At 44.6% G+C, this 24,549-nt stretch overlaps 1 long non-coding RNA gene across 1 annotated transcript; it reads right to left on the bottom strand.

The window, feature by feature from the left end:
* Positions 1-13,104: 13,104 nt before the first annotated feature.
* LOC120885613 (uncharacterized) lies at positions 13,105-15,398 on the bottom strand. Its single transcript, XR_005728328.2, has 3 exons — positions 15,158-15,398; positions 14,488-14,647; positions 13,105-13,816 (listed from the first exon to the last, which is right to left on the bottom strand). It is a non-coding gene; the product is annotated as an uncharacterized LOC120885613 (long non-coding RNA).
* Positions 15,399-24,549: the final 9,151 nt, after the last annotated feature.

The following is a 24,549-nucleotide window of genomic DNA, read 5'->3' as shown; positions in this document are numbered from 1 at the left end:
TTGAAGGACACAAAGCACCCCATAAGAGTCTCCATCTGTGGGTGCAGGCTGTGTCATGAGACCAAGTCTCTGTTGTTTCCTAGCAAAATGTGCCTTAGAGCAAGTCACTTCCAATTTTCAGTCTCCTGATCTGCAAAATGAAGATAGTGACTGTGCTGTTTCAGACGATTCTTGTGAGCATGTGTCGTTAAAAAGAATATAAACTACTTAGAACCGTTCTCCAACATAGCAAGTGCAACGTTACTACTTGCTACTCTTACAATTAATGCTGTCATTGACATATTCATTTCTTTTACGATTCAGGCAGGCACCAGGGAAAAGCTGAGGCCAGAGGGTGGTCAGGGCAGAGGGACAGTGGGGTAGACTGTGCTCTGTATAATATCACAAGGTGAAGCTTTCATTTTGGGAAGAGTGTATGGAGAACATGTGCATTTAAGGAGAATTTTCCATTTCTAATGCAGAACTAGACTACACTCTCCTTAAAACTGTGTCCTTGGCTTAGGGATTTGTAGCAGGTCTTTGATTTGGTTAAGCTTGATCTGGTCCAATGAATGGTGTTTCATGAGGGGCACCAAAGTACTTGCACAAGATCAAATTGTCATTATATGGTCTGTTCTCTGGTGTCCCTGTACCTTCAATCTCTCCAACCCCTTTCCTTCTGCTCTTCCCCCCCACCTGGTGTCACCTAGCCTTGATTTAGAATATTCATGCTTCCTAGGTCTGCCAAAACAGATGGTCATAAAATTGGTGGCTTAAACAGCTGGAGTCTGTTCTCTCAGAGTTCATAGAAACCTGAAATCCAGTGAGGCTGGGCTTCTGCAAAGGCTCTGGGAGGACTCCTTCCTGCCTCTCCCAGCTCCCCGTGTTCCTGCTGTCACAGGACTTGGACGTATCCTCTGAGGGCCACCACTGACCACATGGGGTGGGTCATGTGGAAACTTCTGTGCCCCTGGATCACCTGGCTGGGAGGTGAGTGGCTCCTGCAGGTCTGATGTGAAATGGTGAATGTGCTCAGCTGGGGGCAGAAGGAGCAGCAGCAAGGGAAGCCTGAGGCCAGGCCAGGCACCAGGCTCCTCCAGACAAGTTTAACGTCTATTGGGGATTTTTAATTGAATAAAGGGAAAAATCATTTGGTACCCATGATTTATAATGTCCTCATCCCATGTTATAAATCTCTTTCCATAGCCCCTGGCTCTCATTCAACTCAAGATCACTTGGAGGAGTTGTAGTCCTGCCACAGCAGCAATGAGGCAAAGTCAGTTGTGGATGCCCAATATTTTATCCCCTACAGTCTTTTGGGAGGTTTGTGACCTGGGGTCCCTGGAGTGAAATAGCTTTGTCCCACCTGGGACCTCTGGCCAGGAGCTGTTGGAGGGCTGTGTGAGCTGTGTGGAGAATCAGCACCCGGGGATAGATACAATTAAGCACTCCCACTAGTTAAGATGGTCCTGAGAGTGGGTAGGTCTGGTGTTTGAACTCTAAGCGCATCTACAAGGAGGCACTGCCCATACCATCTCGAGTTTGTTTGGCCCTAAGCTGTGGCGTGCATGGCTCATGCACTTGCTAGAACACTGGAGAATCCAAGGTACAAAACTAAGCATCATGTACTGAGGATAATATTGATGAATGTTTCAATACTTGTATCAGGATAAGGATCGATACAACTGATGGCAATAAGACAACTCTACATACTGCATGAATGACTTGTTGTAATTGATATTAACTTATTTACTATTGTTTGGATTCTCGTAGTGCTTTCAATCTTGAAAATTGTTAGTTGGTACCACTGGCCTCTTCAGCGATCTAAAGGCTCATGATCTGATGGCCTCAGTCCACCTTGATCTTGGTCTCTCCTTTGCTCCCTCAGCTCTGTGAGTCCTCAGTCCAGAGCTCTGGCTTTTCCCGAAAGCATCCTGGTCTTGTCACACTACCGAACATTTTTGCCTCCTCTCCTCTCTGTGACATCCCCATCCTTGCACCTCCTGTCCAGGGATGTGGGGGGGGCAGAGTGTGGATGGGACCATGAACTTGAGTTGCACTCCTTGCAACCTCACAGTGCCGGATGGTCTGTGCCCAACCATGCTCCACAGCGCCTGACCCACCTTTAAACATTCCAGCTCCACCCGGACCTTCATTTACTGGGTGATAAATATAGAACAGAGCCACACAGCCAGGCTGAATTGGCCTTTTCTATGAAAGTAATGACTCTGGTCTGCTGGGAAATATTCTGAAGGTTAATATCCAGGAGTGCAAGAGAGAAATGAACAAAGGATCGCCTCCAGTCAGCTCAAATAGATAATGATTTTTGTGATGTTTCCTAATTACATTTTTTATTGAAAAAATGTATCTAGATTTCACATCTCTAAGGGCACATCCACAAAGAACTACATGATCTGGAATGTTCCAGGTTGATAATTTAGTTATTTTTTTAAAAAATGCTTTTGTTCTCAATTCTTTTTAGAATTTAACTTCTTTTATGAAAATAGTGGGATAATAATGCAACTTACAATAAATATTGATGAAATCTTTTTATAAATTATTTTTTCAATGAATAATCTAGAGTTTCTCTAATTTAATAGGGATACACATGAATAGAATAGGCATTTTCACGCTAAAAGCAGATTAGTCAAGCAGAAAAGGGCAGTAGAGACTTTTCCTCACATGGATTTTGTTCCAAGAAATAGAGAATAAATACTCTGTACTTCAAAAAATTGCAGTATTACGCAGGTTTTTTTTTTTTGAACAGAAAGAACTTGCTTTCAACAAATTTTATGGCTAAGTGGCTAAAAATGATTTTCATCTTAACCATCTTGACCTAGTTGTTCTTAGCTGCTCTTTCCAGAAAAAAAAAAGAAGAAAAGAAAAAAATCAAAAGGACAAAGAAATAAAACAAGAAGCCCATCTAAACCTTAGAAAATCAATTTAAGCAAATACTTTCCTCTAAAGCAAAATTCAGTACTCTATTTTAATTTTTCATGACTTGCAACTCTTTATAATTATTATGGCATTAGATAAATTACTGTTTGAATTATTGAAATAGTAATATTATATTATTAAAAGTATTCTTTTTTTAGTGATTAAATTATTATTATTATTTGCAGTACTGGAGATGGAACCCAGGGACTCAAGGCAAGGGCTCTATTTCTGGGCTATAACCCCAGACCTAATTATTAAAATTATTTTTGCAGTATTGTTTCCAGTCTTGGAAATGGACATGTGCAAAATTATTTCCCCAAGGACGTCCTATTCACTGACTAATTATGGAGAATTTTTTGACCAATTTGAGGAAATGCTACCAATTGAATTTTCATATGTCCTCCAATTTTTTAACTTTCAGTGTAGTGTTATGTACTAGCAAAGGTGGGCATTTAGTGTGTTCTCAGCAAATGTGGAATTTTGTGGAAGATACAGAATAAAGGATACAAAATATGCCCATGAAAGTAATGAACACATATCTTCCAATAACTCAACAATACACTAAGTGTCATCCCTGGACTAATGAGAAATCAGCAAGCATTAATTAAGGAAAATAGCAGTCACAGTTCTGAGGCATGCTTAATTGGAAATGATGGGTACAAGATGTTTCTAATGGTTACCTTGTTGGATGGAAAATTTCTCCCCCAAATATCATCAGGTTAGTGATTACCGCAGACGTTTTTATTGTAATGCATGCACATTATGAGTAATTAAAGCAAGAGAGCCTTCTTCATTCATTATGAAATTACATGGTATTTTATTTAATAAATATAATGTGTGCAACCCAGGTAGGCACTGATGGATGTGGGTCAATTTCATCCCTTTTACATTCCAAACTGCCTTGGACATGTATCCTATCCTGTAAGTGAAAATCTGTCCATGAGATAACCATCCCATAAGGAAATCACAAATCAAAGAATATGTGCTTTCTAAATTGTAATATTGCCATATCACTCTTCAATGATGTGGTATTAAATAATGTGCCCACTAGTAACATTTAAGAAGGAATTTCTCCACACTTTGTCATTATTTATCAAACTTTAAAATAATTCTGACCATCTAACAATTGAAAATGTCTGTTATGGCTTGGATCTGGAGTGTCGCCCAAAGTCTCCTGTGTTCAAAGGTGGGCTTTGGAGAAGTGGCTGGATCGTGAGGGCTCCGACCTCATCAGGATTAATCCACTGGGGCTGAATGGACCACTGGGAAGTGGGATCCAGCTGGAGAGAGAAGATCACAGGGGCCATGCCCTGGAAGGTCTCTCGTCCCTCTGTCCCCTCGTTTCCCTCTGCTTCCCATCAGCTATAAGCTGGACAGTTTCTCTCTGCTGTGCCCTTCTGCCACAATGTCCTACAGCCTTGGGCCCAGAGCAATGGAGCCAGCTGACCATGGACCGAACCTCTGAAGCCATGAGCCAAAATAAACGTTTCCTGCTCTAAGTTGCTCTTGTGTGGTATTTTGGTCACATTGATAAAAAACTGACTAACACAGTCTCCTTGTAGTTTTTATAGTATATTTTTTTTAATAAGCAATGTTGAGTTTCTTTTTATATATTTAAAAATGTCTCTTCACATATTTTGCCCAATTTTTCCTTTGGGTTGTTTTTATTTTTTGCTCATTTGCAAACCCCATCGCATTGTCTATGATATATGTTATAATAATAGTTTATTATATTGTGTTGTTTACTTTGTTGCTACTATTTTTTTTGCCATATGGTAAGTTTTAAATTTTTTATGAAATCTGATATAACATTGCCAGTATTATTGGGTTTTTGGTTTTGCTCCAGATATCTTCCCTGCTCTGAGGTTAATAAAATTTTTACATCCTCTTTAAGTATTTTCAAAGGTTTAGTTTTTAAATTTCCTTCTCAGATTCATCTGGGGGTTAATTCAATGTAAGCAATAAAATGTGAATCCAAATTCATTATGTTTCTCAGGTGCTAGATAGGCATTACACATACATTCAGATGCTTTTGAATATTTATGTGTTGATTCTAGTTGTTCAGCATCGCATGTTAAAAATCACCAAGAGTCATCAATGATAGTTTTAAAAGAATATAAATAAGTCTTTGAAAATATTTAGAATTTTAGAATTATTAAATCCAAACAGAAAATGATGAGATAAGATGATGTTATAGACTGAATGCTTGTTTCTCCCCAAAATTCATATGTTGAAGCTCCAACATGCAATGTGATTGTGTTTGTATGTGGGGCCTTTAGGAAATTATTAGGGTTAGATGAGCCACAGAGTGAGGCCTGGTCTGATTATGATCAGTGCCCTTGTAAAGAGAGACCAGAGAGCTTGATCTCCTATGCTCATTGGAGATGCCATGTGACCACTCATATGGGGAACCCCAATTCTGGATTTCCAGCCTTCGGGCTTCCATTGCATAAGTCATTCCATCTGTGGTATTTTGTTATGGCAGGTTGAGCAAACTAAGATAGGTGTTTTACTTATTTACCAATTAAAACAATCCAAATAATGCTTGCATGAAAATAGAAGAATTATGCATTAGACTTAGAGAAGAACTTCCTGACAATTAGATTTAAAAAAGTACTGAAATGAGCCACTGAGAGTCTCCTGAAGATCGTAGGGGAAAAGTGTGGTGGAGAAAGACGCAATGGACAAATTCTTTTAATCCTGGAAAGTTAAAGCATGCACCCATTTGCATACAAGAAATTTGATGCTCTGATTCATTAAATTTTTTTATAGTTACAGAGATGAATACCAGCTGCCACCCACTTCATATTGATGTGTAGTGCTTCTACATGAAGTCACTGACCTACCGATCTGTGACTACTTTTTACTTCAGGGGTTAATATTTGAGAAAAAAATTATGGATATGATATCTAGGTGGCAAGGTGGACTCTTCTTCATGGTGTTTAATTCCACTCAATGAAACAACTTATGTTTGAGTTTTGCCAAAAGGTTCAGCTGATTTCTGCTGACATTGAGTACTGAGAAGTCAAGCTGGACCCAGAGTGAAACCTTCACACACAGTCACACCCAGGTGACTCAGCTTTGATTATGCAATTGAGTGGCCTTCACTGCCATGTTCCTGAGCTCCAAGCCTTTCTTGTGTTGGAGAACAGATGTTCAAAAGTTCCAAAAGGAGTCGGGGGACACATGTAGCCCCTCTGACCAGAGGTCCTGCCTCCATAGTCTCATGACATAGGAGACTTTTTGTTCCTTGTGTGTGCCCGCACAACTTTGAAATGTGACAATAACCTTTGATTTATAGTTGGTGAATGTGGAAAATCATTTTGCAGAGAGTCCTAAAGGGACAGGAACAGTGAGACCCTCATCATGAGGAGTGTGAGCTGAGGAAAGGAAACAGAGCGGGACTTACTGAGATGTCTTTCCTGCAATGTCCCACCTGAAAAAGGAAAAAAAGAAATGCAAATGCTGCCGGGAAGGAGAGCTGCCTGCAGTCCCAGCACCTCTCACTTCACGTGGCTGGGGTGATGTTTCACATACCCACTCCCAGATAGAACCCTTCGAGACAGGGAAACCACAGGTGCACAACAATCAGCAGATGCAACCAGCAAGGGCCAGAGCCGTCACTGTCCCATGAGCATGTGTTCTTCAAGGAAGTCTGTCAAGTAACTCAGTTTGGGCCACACAGTCCCCACCTTGTGACCCAGGAACACCATGCTAGCCGGCTTTCCCTTTGGCCTAGGTAGGTAATCCCCCATTACAGCACATCGGTGACTTGGAATCTCGGGTCATTGGAAAGTTCAGGCTGACCAGGGCCAACCATCAACAGGTCACCTAGGTTAACTGCTGCTAAGCACCAGAGGTGTGCACAGAAGAAATCAATTGAGATGGGATGCTCGGACCCTTCACTGAGGGGCACCACAGCAGGCGGTCGATGAGACCAACACAGGATTCTTCCCCTTGACTCGCCACTCTAGTCAGCCCTCTCATTTTATTACTGCTCTCTCCACCCCACTGGGGCTTCTAAACCAGGTAGACCCCACAATAGCCTTAATTCATTACTCTGTAAATGCAAAAGCACTTTCCTCCAAGCCAGTGAAACTGCCTCCTTGGGTTAGGTTTTCTTCTCTAGCCCTCTGAATCATGTCCTGACAAGTCTATGGCTACATATTTCAAAGGACTAAGTTTATGGTGAGTAGTCCAGCAAGCAAGGCATTCTCTGCCTGTAGGGCTATCTCTTAGCAAGACAGATAGAGCTGAACAACCTGGCCACCCCGGCAGCCCAGAGAGCACAGACCTGGAATTCGGAGCTACATGCAGGTCAGCTCCTGAACATCTCCAGAAACCACAGTTCACCCATCTGCATGTCAGTCCTCCAGTCATCTCTCTGTCCTCACTGCTCTGTGTATGTCTTAGAAAAATTTTCCTGGACCAGTTAAAAAGACAAGTGAGTCGATTTAAGACTCGTTACTTCAAATTGTACAGACGAAGTACCAACATCTGGGAAAGACTATGGCAATAGAAGAGGAAGCTTAAACTCGACTCCATAGAAACAAAAGGAGAGATTTTCGGTTCTGGACTGGACTATGGGCAAGTACTCAGAGCACTGAGGATAGGTTGACCAATGGAGGCATGAGGCCATCTCTGTGTGCTTATTGGCACCTGTCAGAGGTAATCTCTGGCCTTTCCACAGACTGGGAGCTTGGGGAATGCTATCTTCCTTGATGACTGTATTTCAAAGGTGTAGCTCCCAGATCCTCCCAGTACAGCTGGACTGTAAAACTGGCAAGAGGCTGGGAGAAGATTATTTGCACATCAAAGGGACAGACAGATAATTTATAGTTGCAAGTTTTCTAAAATATGTGCACTGAGAAAAGGGAGACCAGAGGGTCTGGTGTTTAGTCCAGCTTGAGGGCACACCTGGGTATCCTGTTCTTGTGCCCCGTGAACTTCCCTTTATTTCCCCCACAACTTCTGATCACTGGTCATAGGCCAAACAGCCTCCTCTCGTTTCTCAACACTTCAGCATCAACTGCTGCTGTTGGGCAGGGCAGGAGGCTGCTTTGCTAGAGCAGACAGAGCCTCAGAATTCACAGGCTCCCCCATTTTCTTTTTTTTTTTCATTTGATCTCAATTTTTCTGCTCACCTTTCTGGCTATTTGGGAAAGCCAATCATCTAAGTTTATCTACTGTAAACATCAATCTTCCTTTCCTTTTGAGCATGTTAGTCAATGTTCATGAACTACAGATTGAGTTATTAGCTACCTCTTTACTTCTCTGCAGTTACATAGACAGTTACAAGTCACTGTGCATGAACTGATGAGATACATTTTTGCAAGAATATGTTTTCAGTAAAAGCATTTTATTTTCTTACTAATTTCTCTATACAAAACACCATCATTCCTTAACATTTAACTTTAGAGCTAGTATTCACTTATTTGCAAAGATCCCATATCATTCCTGTAATCTCCTAGAAGAAATAAGCAATAAAAAGAAAATGCAATGTGTGTATATATCTTATAGGATTCATGTGCTTGCATGTTCCCAAGCAATAGAACTATATCTGTATCTGTGTCTGTATCTATATCTGTGCTTGCATTGATCCCAAGCAATAGAACTGTATCTATATCTGTATCTATATCTCTGTTTCTTTAGCTATATATATATATCTGTATCTGTATCTATATCTGTATCTGTATCTTTATCTATATCTGTATATATATCTGTATCTGTATTCATATTTTTAACTGTTTCTATATCTGTGTCTTTATTGGTATCTATATCTGTGTCTATATTGATATTTATATCTATATATCTCTATCCACTGGTTAGACTTTCTTTTCCAAGTAGTGTATAACTGCAGAGATGCAAGTAAGTTACTCAGGCAAGGTGAAAATGGAATGTTTTATTACATTTTTGCAATAACAGTGTCTTCTAGGAGGGTTAGATTCAGCTGCAAATTTTAAAAAATTAAGCCACATAAAACTGTAGGTTTAATAACACATTTAAACTGAATTATTTCTCTTTAACACAAAGGAAAATCTGAATAAGTAGGCATGGGCTGGTGGGCACCTCCACACTCCTGGGCCCAGGCCTCCTGTCTGCTGGCAGCTGGCACTGCCTGGCTCCTTCTGCAGGAAGGACGGAGAAGGTATGGAAGGGGAGACTTTTTAAGAGCTCTTCTGGAAGTTGCATAGAACAATCCTCTTGCTTCTCCTAGGCCCCAAACGGAGCCATACAGTGTTGTTAGCCTAGGAAAGGCTGCAGACGTGGCATCTTAACTTGGCAGCCACACCCAGCTAGAAACCACAGCACCCATCACCCACAGTCAAGATCTGGTGCTGGGGAGACTCAGCAAAGCTCGCCACACTGTTTCTCTAGGAAGACACTTGTTCTGTTATTTAAATGTCCCTATGAACAATTTCCGGTGTCCATGCCTACCCTTTTCTGGGTGTAGAGCAGTGAGCGGATGCAGGAAACAAGCCCATATCAGGCCTTTGGAAGTTAACAAAAGTAGTGTCATTGCTCAGATTGATGAACACTTACTATGCACCTGGCATCATCCTAAATGCTTTACATGCACCACTGATAAGAACACGTGATGGATCTCACAGAACACAGCTGAGATGGGAACTAACAACTACCTTTCACAGACAAGGCCTCAGTGCACATTGAGGCTGCCCTGGCCCCTCTTTCTTCCCAAGCTGGTTGTCTTCTGCTGACACCATGCCTAATCCAAATTGATATCCTAGAAGTACCATTAAAAGTAGCATTAAATTTGAATTTCTGTGTGATTTATCTAATTCACAATCAGCATAAGTCCTTAGAGATAGCCACTATAACTGTATACACAGATGGAACATTTTAATTTCCATTGTTACCATTCTATCTAGTAATTTGAATTAGCAAATTGTTTGGCAAGACAAGACTTGTGTGGGTCAAACCACAGAAGATGTCTGAGTTATTTAAAAATTCCCCAGTATGCTTGTAAATGCAGTTTAGAACTTTCTAAGGAAGTTCTACTAAATTCCCCAAACTCCATTTCTCAGCAAGTCTTCCCATTTTTTTTCTTTTCTTGATATACACCCACATTTTTAAAACCTTCGTCAAAATTGGAATGTTTGGTATAAAAAATGTGGATCCCTGATTCCCATCTTTTACTTTTTGACCAATAAATTAATTAACACAGAGGATTCTGAATAAACCTCAGTGCACACTTGCAAATGTCGTGCATTTTGGACCCTTTTTGTGGACAGCAACTAGATTTTGAGAGCCCTCACTGAGCCCACCCCTGTCCGCCCTCTCTCTTCCTCTTGCAGCAAGCAGGGTCTCAGCACCAAAGCTCCTTCCTTGGGAAGTGGTCCTGGGTCCCATTCTGCCTCCAGGCTGTGCTGGGACCAGTCTAGCCATGTTATACTTGGTCTCCTGTGACTACCCTGTCCACCAGATCCAGGGGTCCAGAGTACAAGCACTTTGCTGCCTTTCCTGAATACCCGGGGCCCAGCCTGGGACTGGATACATAGCAGGAACTGCACCAGTGCTTACCGGTGAGTAAACCGGTGGATGAATATGGCTCCACTGAACTCTCTGGAGAAAATGCTGCACTATGGCACACATTCCAGGGCAGGAAACTCATTTGCATGTAAAAATTTTCAGAGAATGTGGTTTATGATTCTTTACTAACCATATGGTGATCATATGGTATTCCTCATGAGTTCAGAAACTTCCCCTAAAAGATATTAGATTGGCCCATCACAATGCGGCTTATAGAAACATTCTGTAATATCTCACTGGATTTTCACACCCAGATATGGGGACAAAATATAAGACTTTACCCCATTTTAATGGCGCAGCATCACCAAGTTACGGAGCTGAGGCTGACTCACTCTGGGTCCTCTCATGGGCCAGCTCTGCTCCTTACAACACAGGTGACTTCTCTCCTGCAAGTTGCAAGCACACTTAGGAGAATGCCGTGGGGACTACAGCTCAGAGTCTCTTCACACAGCATGACTGTTTTTTAAAAATCCAAGATAGAAGGGTCTGGAGGAAAATCTGATTGACTAATAGTGAGGGGAGATTAGTTTTGAATTGTCTTTCCCAGGTTCTATGTTGTGATAGAGTCGAGGGCCCCAGGGTCTTTACTCCTGCTTAGCCTGGGTGAGTAGACACCTGGAGGCCTGTTTCACAGCCTTGAACACGGCTCGTTTTCATCCTTAATACACAGGATCCTCACTCATGCACCTTCATGGAGTCTGTCCATTTCTTTGATCATTTTGCCTTTTGTCAGAGAAGCAGGGAATTTCTGCAAGTGAGTGGACTCTATCTGCTCGTTATCCTGAAATAATAAAGCTATCATAATCATAAAGATAATAAGATGATTATCCAAAATCATGTTTGATGGCAAAAAATAATGAGGAATAGTTCAGTAGAAATAAATGACCCGAACAATAGTAATGTGGACTCAGAAGATACTTCTGGAAATAAACTCCAGCCACTTTCTTGACGTGCATAGAATTTTAAATAGTATAAAAAATACTTTGTTCTCTTCCAAGAAGTTGTTAATATATTTATAATGGCTAATTTTTCCTAAATTTAAGAGGCCAGGGTTGGTGCTTCAACACATACCTGCATGTAGTATCCAAGTAATCCAAGAAGAAAGGAAGGAGTTAGTGAGTGAACGCGTGGATCGCTCACGCCTCAGTGGGTTCCAGAGGCCCAGTCATGCAGCCCACGTCCTGTCCCCTGCAGGCCATGAGGCTGCCCTCCCCAACTGCTGCTCTGGTATGACCACCTCCACTGCTCTGGATGGACAGGAAAGAAGGGCAGGCATCACTTCCTACTTCCCTAGTGGGCATGGATCTAGATGTTTTTTCTCAGATTAACTTTGCAAAGTTTAGAGGAGTTAAATGGAAGGGTGGCCTCTGGGATGATGAGCTCAGAGGGACCTGGCAGTGAAAGGGGACATGGGCCAGGAGCCCAGAGAAGGCCACTCTTTCTGAACAGACAGGGCCTGGCTGTACTCCCAGACACAGTGTCCGGCAGGGAGGCCCTGGCCCTGGACAACTGAGATTCTGGAGTTCAGCCATGGAGGGCTCTCTCAGGCCCACCACCTGGTGCAGGGAAGGGACTATGGTCCCTCTGTGTGTGTCAGCTGATGAAGACTTGGGGCCAGCGCCAGGTCTCTGTGGCCAGGTGACTAATCAGCTCAGTGGGACCACATTTCCCCTCCTTTCAAAAGGTGAGACCTGTGAGGCCGTGGAAGATCTCTTCCTGCTGTCCACTCCTGTAAACAGCCCAAAAAAGGAATGTGTCTTGAACCCTGCTGGTCTACACTGTGCCTCAGGAATTAGCACGGCCTATGTGGGCCATGCCGCCATCCAAGCCAGGCCACCCAAAGGTTGAAGGAGCAGGGGCGGGGGCAGGGGGCGCAGGAGAGGGGGAGGGGGATGCTGCAGCCTTCCCAGAGTTCAGGGAAACATGGCTTTTAAGCCTGGGGTTGAAAGCACCACGTGGTGAAGCTCACGGAGGAAATGGAACCAGCCTGCTTTCTAGGACACCACGTCCCAGTGAGGAACCTTAATTCACCTTCCATCCTCTAGCTCAGAAGTCACCGTCTGCATGCTTTCAGATCAGTTCTGCAGGGCTCAAAGGTATCATTGCATTGTATAGCCACAAGTGGCCGTGTGCAAAGTTCATGAGTGGCCTTCAAAGATCCATCAATAACCAGGCACTTTACACACTTCAGCCAGTGTGTGTGTGTGTGTGTGTGTGTGTGTGTGTGTGTGTGTGTGTGTCCAGGTGGTGCTCCACAATCGTCTTTTCTCAGAAGGGGTCAGTATCAAAAAATGTTCAATCACAAGTTCACAGTGTTGAAAAAACTCCCTGGATAGATGGACAACTGGATGGGGAGGAGGAAACTCTCACCTCCGCAGGCGAATGCCCAGGCACCAGCAGAAGAGGGGCTGGCGGACCTCCACTTCCACTCCACGGCCATGCTGCGACCACTGCATGCATGAGTTGTCACAGACAGCAAGGTGACTGAAGAAAGAGGACGTGCTCTCAGCGGTCAGAGTCTTCACGTGGGCTGTTAGCTATGCGGAGGGGAGGATGGTCGGTCTGCATTGGGAAACAGCAGTTAATGCCTCCAGGGCTCTACCCTGTGTATCCAAGTGAACTGCAAAATTTAATTATAGATTCATAACATAATGAAGCATACACGGAGAGTTTTGTTGTTGTTGTCCTGAATTTTGGCTAGAGCTTCAAAGCTGAGAATCATAGATGTCAAGTTGTCCCCCATTAATGCACATTGGAACTAAGAGATCGGGCACAAAATCCCAACAAGTCTGTGCTGCCATGTTTAATTCCCCCCCCCCCATTACATCTACTCTGTGTACCTCAGTCTACTGCGTGAGCCTATGTTCCCAAGTGAGGCTTCAGTGGTGACTGGCAGTGTGTGGGGGTCTGAGTGCTGTCTCTGGCCGTCCTGCTGACTCTGCACCCCTTCCCCACCTCCCCTCCTTGCTCTCCCTGGGTCCTGCTCCGTCACAGGCTCCTGCCCTGAGGCTGCATTTCCGGTGGCTCCTGACCTTCAAGTCCAAGGCAGGAGATAAGGAGGTGAGTAGAAGAGAACTGCTGGAGTCTCAGCTGGGGCTGCTGGTTCTTCTGTAGCCCCACCTTGGTGACCCACTCCTGCCCCTGGATCATGTGCATTGCTTCCTCCCTGATCTGCAGACTGGGGTGGGGGGGGGGTGTCATGGCTTCCTGCTGCTGCCAGCCACAGGCTGCCCATCTCCTGCTGCTTCCTCATGGAGCCACCAGCCTCCTGAATTGAATCCCTTCCACTATATCCTCGATTAGAGTGTTGAACTGGCTGGATACTGGCTGATGCAGCTACAGTGATCCCCTACAGGAAAGAAGGAAAGAAGTTGGCCACAGACTCTCACAGACACACCTGTAACGTGAAGGGTTCTCAGGATGCTCCCCTGTCTCACCAATTTAATGGGACAGTTATGTAACAGGGATTTCTGACTTTTTCAGGATTGAGAATCCAACTAAGGACTGCACAGTGATGAAATCCACATTTGTTCCGCCAGAAGTGGATATTGGCTTAGGAAGTAAATGGGCCATGCTATTTGCATATTACAATCAATCTCTGATGTCAAATACCACATCTGAATTTTAATGAGGTTCAGAGATGCTCGTTAGTAACTCTTTCCAGCTCCCATCAAAGAAATAACACTAAATGGCATCAAAGGCAGAATGTGTGTGGTTGATTAGAAATCAATTTCATCAATTGGTTAGATGATTAGATGCTTCTGGAATGTTCCGTGAGGACCTATCATGATGACTGATTAGAAAGCTGCTTTGGGTTAGATAAGTTTTATGCTCCCTCCTAGACCTAGGCACTGGAGAGACATTCAGGTAAATTATGGCAATTCCTGGCACGTGGCCATCGGCAACACGGAAACTCCACAGCTTCCCTAACACCTCCCTCTCAGTCCGTGTGGGTGTGAGAGCCACAGCTGGGGGCTTTGCAGTGTTTACTGAATGCCTGGCTCTCTTCCCAGTGCTCACCTTAACTCCCCCGCTCCGTCTTCCAAGAACCCTCTCATGCAGGTAGCTTTGCTTTCTCCCCTGAGAGACGCCGTCTGTCCCATGATGGACGGGTGATGGTCAGCTGAGCACAGGGATTGACACTTCCAATACTGATGAGGACGTTTCCTTGATCCAAACTCTGGAAGGAAGAGAAGGAAGTGTTGAGAGGAAGTGAGCAAAGAAGGGGATGAGGGAGAGCAGAGTGTTGCCCTATTGTGTCTCGCCCTGATTCCACAATCGCAGGCGCCTGTGAGGTAAGCAACAGCATTCGAATCATGGGGATGAACACACAAGTTCAGAGACTGAGTCTCCTGCCCATGGTCACACAGCTACAGTGTGACCATACTAAAAGAAAACAACACTGGCCTCGCCCTCCTTTCCATTACAACATAGGGGTTGCACTTCACGGGACGCTCAATATCTGACTATAGGTATTTTAAGACAGAGACGCTCATGGCAGAAGCTGTCACCGTCCACACGGGGTGTCATGCTCATGGCTTTCTGTGGGGCTCTGCTGTGATCCTCTCCTTCCATAGACGGTATTTGTGGACCTGCCCCGAACGCACTGTGCTGAGCCCTGAGCTGCAGCCAGGATCCTCTGGATCTCAACCTGCGTCTCTGGCTTAAGAAATACAAGATGATGCAGCACCTGTGGGCCCTCTGCAGCAAAGGAGACAGCTTCCCTGGTTGACAAAATCCAGTCAAGGTCGCTCTGATTATTTGTTCTTTTTCTGCCAGAGACAGCAGTCACCCTCAGGGACCGATTTCAAACCTGCTAATAAAGCCACTCTGGAGCCTGTGTGCGCTCTCTCTCTCTCTCTCTCTCTCTCTCTCTCCTCTTTCTCTCTCTCTCCCCTTTCCCCCACTCATCTAGGAATAATAGCGGCAGACATAAGACTGTTAGGCAGTAATTCCACTAAATTATGTAATTCACCATGCCACACTGTTAAAATACAGTGATTAGTTCTCTGAATTACCACTAAAATTACTAAGGCCCCAGCATGGGTTCTTTCCCAGAGCCTTCAATTTATGGCAAGTGTCGAAAGAGCCTGACCACATCGACGGCTCACGAACAAAAAGAGGCATTGATAGGAAGGGAAAGGGAAAGAAATGTGGCACAGAACGCACTCTGCAGCTCATGTGCTTTCCCACTGGGGCAGATCAGGAGAAGGCGGGTGGGAGAGAGGCTCTGGCCCACCCCTGGCACAGCCCGCTCTGCACCCCCCACTCAGCAGGCAGGAGACAGCGTCACCACTGGATCTGGGCTTGTTCCTCCCCGCTGGTCAGCCCAGCCTCCTGAACACAGCCTCATGAGTTAGATTTCACCACGAGGGCCATCCTCAAATTCAGAGTTATGTAGGGATCTCTCCGTGGGCTTCCTTTGTGATTTTGGTAATACACTGATTTTGTTAATTTTCCTTCATATTTTTATTGTATGCAAAGTCAAAAGAAACAATGTTTGTGCATCAAACGAGGCAGAAGGCACAGATGAGGCAAGGTCAATCCAGGCACTGGGCGCAGGCATAGCTAGTATTCCAGATCAAACTCGCCTGCAAGAACAGAGGACCACGGGATGTTGGTGGATAGGAGGACTGGAAAACTCTGCAGGTTCAAGAAGCAGTGAGGAATCCAGAGCACTAGGAAGGCAGTGCCACAGACCTTTGTTTTGGAAGTGCCCATGCAAGGTATGGAGGAAGCACTCACACAGCAGTTTCTATGGTGGTGATAGAGAGATGACCTTGAAGTTGGTCCAGAAACATCAGGTCAGATGAAAGATGGGGAGCTAGCTGCTCTGTGCAATTTGCCCCAAATTCACAAGACTTGGCACTTTTCAGGTAGAGGTACAATGGTGGTAAGCGGGAAGACTCCTGGACTCTGAACAAGACTGCTTCCCGCTAGAGCAAGCCTGGGGCACAGACATCTGGTTGTCCGAGGGACAAGTCCTGCTTCCAAGTACAATGTACTTATTCCAACTTGTTGTCATAGAATAATAATGATTTGTACCAATCTTTAAATTGCAGGAATATTCCTACAAAATCTCTCTATTTATCTCCTCTTGAAAATTAGAGGGTCTGACCATAGGGGGTCAAGAAAAGCAGTGGCCTTGAGGTTTCTGCTTGCAGTGATCCCAACCACCTTCATTTCCTTAGGGGTCTGCCCTTGTAGGAATGCAAGTTTGTGACCTCTTTTCCAGGGATTGGACTTCAGTATTACTCAGAATGACATATAAAGCCCAAACTATGAATGCCATATAGTAATATTCTTTAGGAATTACTAAGATCCACAGGTTTTAGTCTTACAAAGTCTCTTAGACATGCTTTAATTGAAAGCATCAAGTTACAGAACAATAAATATAGAATGATTATATTTAAGTTAAAAACCATTTGTACATGTACATAAATTATTAAGAGACTAGGTTCAAGAAGGGCACATACCACCCAGAGTGAGGATGGTCAGTGTGGGTAGGAGAGGACTCTGCCTTTCTACTTGCATTTCTGTCTTCTTTAAACCTTTAAGCATAAGATTATATTCTCTCACATTAAGATTAAAGTAGAAGGTGAATAAATGGGGCACCTTCCCCTTCTCACCAAGCGGGGGACTGTGAGCTAATGAGCCTGTGTATGTAAAGAGCACTCATCAGAGAACAAGTGCACAGTGCCACAGTAGAGCGTGTTCTGCAGCAACAGCCTTTTTAAGGTTTCAGTAGACTAGCTGTGCATTCCAGGAGCTGACCAAGGGTCCTTACTGAAAAGAAGAAACCACACGTCCCAGGTCAGCTTCACAGTCATGAAGGACAGCTTCAAAGAATAAACATCAAGAACACTGGCTAGAGTATTTTTGGTAAAACCTTCTCTTTTCCCAGATTCAGTAGACCCATAGTTTTTGAGTTGTGCACTAGGATGAACTTCTTTCAGAAATGGAAAGATAGGATTAATTTTACCAACAACCTGCTTAGTGTACAGTGCCACCCAGAACTAGAGGAGGATATTCTCACTATAGTTTGGACGATCTGGATGAGGAAAACCTGAGAATGCAGGCACAAACACAATTTCAGCCTCCCATTTTCTGGCCCAGGTCTAATTTGAAATGTTCTGAGTGGTGGAACTTGTAGCCATCCTCCTGAGAGGCTTTCTATTAATCAGATATTTTCTATTATCAGGGAACATTTCCTGACATTCAGTCTAAAATGTGATCTTTCTTGTGGCATTATAAAATTTAGTTAATTAAATTGTCCTATTAGCAGATCAGAAATGATAGTCATCTTGTTCTCCATTTTCCTGTTGTTTTGGATGATCATGTGGCTCTAAAGCAACTGGGAGATGAGTTGGTTTTCTTTGTTTTGTCCGCTGTCCCATAGATTGGGGAAGTTGGATAGAAAGCAGGATCCAGGGCCATCATGGGCCACCACACCACTGTCTCCATCAGGGGCTGTGCCTGAGCAGGACACCTTGGGCCTAGGAAAGCTGACTTTCACCTCAGCAGGGCACACGTCTGCTCACGCACTTCCCTTTGCTCAGCTTTCTCCTGCTTGTGACCAGTGGAGACTAAAGGGGAGGGAGGGAGGGGGAGGGAGGGGGAGAGAGAGACAGGGAGGGAGGGAGGGAAGGAGAGAGACAGGGAGGGAGGGAGGGAGGGGGAGAGAGAGACAGGGAGGGAGGGAGGGAAGGAGAGAAACAGGGAGGGAGGGAGGGGGAGAGAGAGACAGGGAGGGAGGGGGAGAGAGAGAGACAGGGAGGGAGGGAGGGAGGGAGGGGGAGAGAGAGACAGGGAGGGAGGGGGGAGAGAGAGACAGGGAGGGAGGGAGGGAGAGAAAGAGGGAGGGAGGGAGGGAGAGAAAGAGGGAGGGAGGGAAAGAGAGACAGGGAGGGAGAGAGGGAAGGAGAGAGAGACAGGGAGGGAGGGAGGGGGAGAGAGACAGGGAGGGAGGGAGGGGGAGAGAGACAGGGAGGGAAGGAGGGGGAGAGAGACAGGGAGGGAGGGAGGGAAGGAGGGAGAGACAGGGAGGGAGGGAGAGACAGGGAGGGAGGGAGGGGGAGAGAGAGATGGGGAAGGAAGGAGGGAAGGAGAGAGAGAGGCAGGGAGGGGGAGAGAGATAGGGAGGGAGGGAGGGAGGGAGGGGGAGAGATAGGAAGGGAGGGAAGGAGAGAGAGAGGCAGGGAGGGGGAGAGAGATAGGGAGGGAGGGAGGGAGGGAGGGGGAGAGATAGGAAGAGAGGGGGAGAGAGAGAGACAAGGAGGGAGGGAGGGAGGGAGGGAAGGAGAGAGAGAGACAGGGTGGGAGGGAGAATGAGAAAAAAATAGTCTTAAGATCCTGAAATTAATGATGACGAATTCATTTCATGCTGTTTGCATGACATACTATCTAGACTTGCTAGGACATGAGTCAATTACTAGGCTCAGAAAGGACAGAGGTAAGTGTCCTCTTGTTAACTGGGGAAAAAAAGAATCCTCTGGCTCTGAGTCACATGAGCTGCTTCTGGGGCAGGTGCCTGCAGCAATTATTTTCCAATGGGCATTTGAAAAACAAAAAACAGGAGATGGGAAGATCAATACTCTGGGCCAATACTAGCCACAGTTCACTAAGACACCAAGGTTAGGACACACAGGGGAGGAACTTGCCTTCCCCCAGCATCTTCAGCAGGCTCCCCAGGTAGAAGCCTCCACTGCCAAGACAGAGTCTCTTCAGTCCTTGACACCAAACACCTGGAGAAGTGCCATCACTAGTGACCTTCCAGGTACAATTGGTAAAGAAAAAGTCACACCGAGAAACCTTAAGGACTCCAGGCTCCCGGAAGTCCACAGCTCCCTCGATGTACTATCCCATCCACTCCACTGCTCCACAGCTTCTCCTGAAATATGAATCACTAACGTGCAGAATCTTATTTTAAACTATTCACAGTAGTATTGAGTGGGAATACATTAATTTAAATCTACTATAATTTTGAATTTTAAGGTCTGGATTCATTGAATGCATTTTTAAAACCACTTGAATGCATGCTCGCTTTATAAAACAATTCCACCTTGTCCAAATGCAGAGAAAACCAACTCCGCTCCTGCCAAGTCAAGCTCTGGGGTTCGACTCCCCCAGGGATGTCCTTCCCTGTCTACTGCAGGTGTGCCTGGGGCCCTGACCCGTGGGACTTCCAGCAGAGAGGGCCTGGAGCTGACTTAGTCAACCCTCCAGGAGGGCCGCTCAACACCAGGTGAGGTTGGCTCTGCAGAGTGCCGGAGCCAAGGGAGAGACCAGAACCCTGGGACCCAGCCCTGGGCATGCGTGGACCACCCTCCACCGTTCGCAGGCGACCGCCTGGCAGCTGCAGGCTGCTCTGTGGTGACTCCTGTCTTTCACAGCCTCATTCGCCTTCCTGGCACAATGTTTCTAGGGGTCTCAGTAAGTCCCACAGGCCTGCCCAGCACCTTTTCAAGAAGAAGTTTCCAATTTTTTCTCTCTTTACAGATAAATATTCCCTCATCCAGGAGTTTGTCCTGAGATCATTAGGTCTCTGATCTCTTGTGCTACCATAACCAGAGGGACATTTTCTAGTCATCTTGCTCAACCCGATTTTTAAACTTTTATTGAAGTTATATTTCTCCAGTTATTCTGGAGAACTATGAAATTTATCCAGGGAAAATAACTTTGGCTCTTTCACTGGTGAAAATGAAAGGCTCCATGGCAAATCGAATCAGCACTTGCTACAGAGATTGCAGCCCGTGCTGGGGAGAGGGTGGCCTGTCCCCTCTGCAGGTTAATTGCCTTCACCACGTTCTGCCTGGTATTGGATTTCTGTTTATCTTATAAAGGCAGAAAAGCACACCCTGTGTTCTTCTCATAGGGCATCTCTCATTTCACCACTAATTGTCAAGATTTGTAGAAAGGTCAACTAAGCTTCTCTACTACAAATTAAAAAAAAATGTGTTTGAATGATTATATTTTCTAAAAGATAACATAAATCATAGTCCATGCAAATTATAAAATATCAGCCTAATTAATAATATTTTTCAATGAATTCACATTTCATCAATGATGTTAACATACTCCTGACACTTTTATTAACATTTTACAGCTTAGAAAGAGTGTGTGTCTTTACTCAGACCTGGGGCAACAGGTGCACCCACCGTGTCCTTTTGTAATGAAACTAAGCAGTGGATGCATCAGGCCCTGGCTTGACGTGGCCAATCAGAACAGTTTGTTTTCTGTTGTGTACAGCTCCTTGGCAGAAGAACACGACTGCTCAAAAACAGTATAATTATTCAGGGAGGCTTTGTGTGTAACATGGAGTTATCAGCTCACAATGGGCAGGGTGTGATGTAATTCTGTGCCACTCAGGAAAGAATAGGGAGAAATCTAGCTGCAGATGCAGTGTCAGGAGTGCATCTGTCCCTCTTGTGTCTGTTGCTATTTACAAGCCCATGAACTATCTATTCTGCAGTCTAAGGATGCACAAGAGATTATGTGGCATAATGGAAACTTTGGCCTTTGACCATGTTTGTAAGCCAGTTAAGTACATTATTTAAACTATAATTTTGTCTTCTATAGTAAATATATTACCTGTTTTGTAATTCCACTTTAAAGTGCACATATCAGGAAGCAAGATATTCTGACTGGATGGACTGTCAATTCAGTCATAAAAGATGTGGTTGGTGCACCTGTTGCCCTAGTTCTGGTGAAATGTTGGCCTAATCCACAGAAGGAAACTGAGCCAGTTTTTATTACAGTTTAAGCTCTATGAGGACAGAGTTCAGTTTTGTTCCTTTGTTTCTTACTCACTGATGTTTCCTTATTATCTAGAAAAGTGCCTGATATAATAAAAGGACTGAACACATAGTATTTTGAAGGACAAAAAATACACACACACACACTCACACAAATTAAGACTTTTAAAAATCTGGTCATCTCAGTCTTGAAGAGCATAGTGAGGGAGCAAATGACTAGGGTTCTAGTGCCCCTTCTCTACTTTCCTCTCTGGAGATAAGACCTTGGTTCTGGGCTGGCTGAGTGGTCAGTTATAAGACGTCTGCACTTCCCAGTTAGGCCTTGCAGCTGGGCCTGGCCACGTAGAAGGAGCCACTTTGCCTACTTCAGGCAACTGTCTTGCCTCCTTCCTTCTGGCTAAAGTGCCAGAGGCCATGAGTAGAAGCCACATGGGAGAATGGTGGAGGGAGTCCGCAGGGGGGGCATCGGTCCCGACCACCACCATGTGGCCCCACACTGCTCGCTCCTCACCTTCTCTGGAAACCCAGAGAAGTAAACTCCCACCTTTATTCTTTCAATTAAGTCAAAACTAATCCTAATGGATACACAGGAATCCACCTACATTAGGTGATAGGGAGGTAGCCGCTTGCTTGCCATGATGACTTTACTAAGTCATCTCCTAGTTGGGCTACCACAATAGTCCATTTTAGTGATATATTCTTCATTTTGTGTTCACTGAAAACAAATTGCATGCTGTGCTACTCCCACTGGTGATCGATGTTGATTTGTTCCAGAAACCCAATCCCAAGTACATGGCACGTTAGAGAACTTCAGACGGAAATTTTCACACATCTTGTTTCTTAGGGTCCCTCATCCATGTTCGACACACGGCAGCTTGTAGGGAGAGGGTCACATAGGTGGAGAGGAAGAATCCTCCCATCTCAACGCCTGCTTAATCTGGTTTCTGTATCATAGTTTTACAGTTTCATTTGGAGCAAATTCTCATGAAATCATTCTATGCATTTTCAAATGTGTGGCAAAGCTACAGGCCAAAGAGAAAGAGCACTTCCTTTTCTATTAGCCTAATAAACATTCTGAGCAAAGTGATGCCCACCTACAACTCCAAATGCCACCTCTACCCTGGAGACTCCTCGTTCCTCTGCTTCTTCTCAACCTTTTCTTCAATAATGCTTCCTTCACCTACTTTGTGTTCACATTTGCTTCCCATATTCTTTTTTTTAAAAGAGAATATAAAAGTAACTTTTATTGTTCTGAAACATTTTCTATAACCTTGAAATTATTTCAGAATAATAAGTTTGGAAATTTTCCTCCTTTTCATATTCTGTTTGTGCTTTTTAATTAAATTATTTATTTATTCTAATTTGTTATACATGATGGCAGAATGCAATTCATTTCACATTACACATATAGAACACAAATTTTGAGTCATTGATGTACACAAACTATTTTCACACCATTTGTGCCTTCATACATGTACTTAGGGTACTGATGTCTAACTCATGCTAGCTAAATTGTGGAACCAACCCAGATGCCCCTCAGTAGATGAATGGATTGGGAAACTGTGGTATATATACACAATGGACTATTACTCAGCATTAAAAGAGAATAAAATCATGGCATTTGCGGGTAAATGGATGGAGCTAGAGAATATAATGCTAAGTGAAGTTAGCCAATCCCAAAAAACCAAAGGCCGGATGTTTTTTCTGATATGAGGGTATGAGACTCATATTGGAAATTAGAGGGGTGCATGGGAGGACTGAAGGAACTGCCTACTCATATTCTATGAAATTCATTTCATTTTCATTTTAAGAAAAGACACCCACAATAAGTTTGCTTTTTGCTCCCAGAACCTCTCAAGATGCCTCTCCCCAGCTCAAGGGGTTGGTCATCCCCTCGTCCCCTTCTCCGAGAGCAGTATGCTGCCCCTGGCCTGTGCTCCGGTGTGTCTGGACGTCCCATCAGCACTTGGACGGAGCTGCTCCATCTTCCTCTGCCTTCCCGGGTTGATCGCTCCGTTGGGCATCCCAGGGCCCGGAGCCACCAGCCTGGGCCCACACCAGGCCTGCATGTTGACCTTTGGCTCTTCACCAACTCAGGGACGCTGACTCACCTGGCTCGGGTTTGACTCTGTCTGCCACTACTTGGTTTTTTTATAACCTACTGGCTGATTTTTTTTTCTAGCTTCAGTTTTTATTCAATGATAATGGGGTAACCGTTGGGAAGCATTCTAGAAATTCTAGCAATGACCTCCGAGGATAAAGTCCTTCACTAATATTGTAGAGAATATCTTATTTTTTTTCCAGCCATCTTCTAGAGATGTCTTTTCTTTTTACATTATTTATTGTGTTGCTTTTTTAATTACACATGACAGTAGAATCCATTCTGATATAATTATAGGAGCATAGACTACATGCTCAACAAGTGGTGCTGGGAAATTGGAAATCCATGTATAGTAAAATTAAATTTAACCCCGCACAAAACTGAAGTCAAAGTGGATCAAAGACCTAGAAATTAGGCCAGAAACCATGCACGTACGAGAAGAGAATGCAGGCCCAACACTCCAACATCTCGGATGGTTTTTAATGGGTGCATTATAATTATACATAATAATGGGGTTCCTCATGCTACATTTATACCCACACATAAAACTGCTCTATCTCAATCTCCAGTGTCTGTGGACTGACTTTTGGTCAAGACTCTGCTTCTGGTCAGCACACCTGGATTCCTCTTCACCCTGTACTCACAGTGTTCTGTCTGCCGGGGAGACCTGGACACAGAACTGTCTTTGTTTCTGCTCTGGGTGATTCAGAGCTGAGGACCTGGGCCCTGCCCCGCCTGGCCTTGCCTGGCCCTGCCTGGCCCTGCCTGGCCCTGCCCCTTTTCTGTTGCACTCTCTGCCCACCCTGTGCTTCTTCTTAGCAGCAGCTTGCAGCCCGTGCAGGTGGAGCATGGGCTTTGCGTCAGCCAGGCCCCTCCTGCATGGGCTTATTTCCCAGTACAGTCCTTTTATGACTCTGCAGGATGCTTCCTGACCCTAATGCAGACCCAGAGCCACATCTCAGAAGCAGCTTAATAGCTGAGACTCTTGCCTCCAGCTGCAACAGCAGGCTTGGAATTTCACATCCTATGAGTTTTCAAAGGTTAGGTGCTCAAAGGGGCACACGAACCACCCACAGCCCTCAGGGAGGAGCCACCGGTTATCAGAATGCGAGTGCTTCTCTCCATTCTCTACCCATTTTTCCAACTGCAGGAAAAATGGTAAAAGCAGAAGATTAACTCATTTCTTGGGGGTGATTTCTCTTTTAAAAAAACATAGAGCTTCTTCCA

The sequence above is a fragment of the Ictidomys tridecemlineatus genome, chromosome 1 (genome assembly GCF_052094955.1).
Source record: "Ictidomys tridecemlineatus isolate mIctTri1 chromosome 1, mIctTri1.hap1, whole genome shotgun sequence".
Lineage (NCBI taxonomy): Eukaryota > Metazoa > Chordata > Mammalia > Rodentia > Sciuridae > Ictidomys > Ictidomys tridecemlineatus.
Note: the sequence above shows the minus strand (reverse complement) of the source record. Positions and strands in the feature narration are given on the sequence as shown.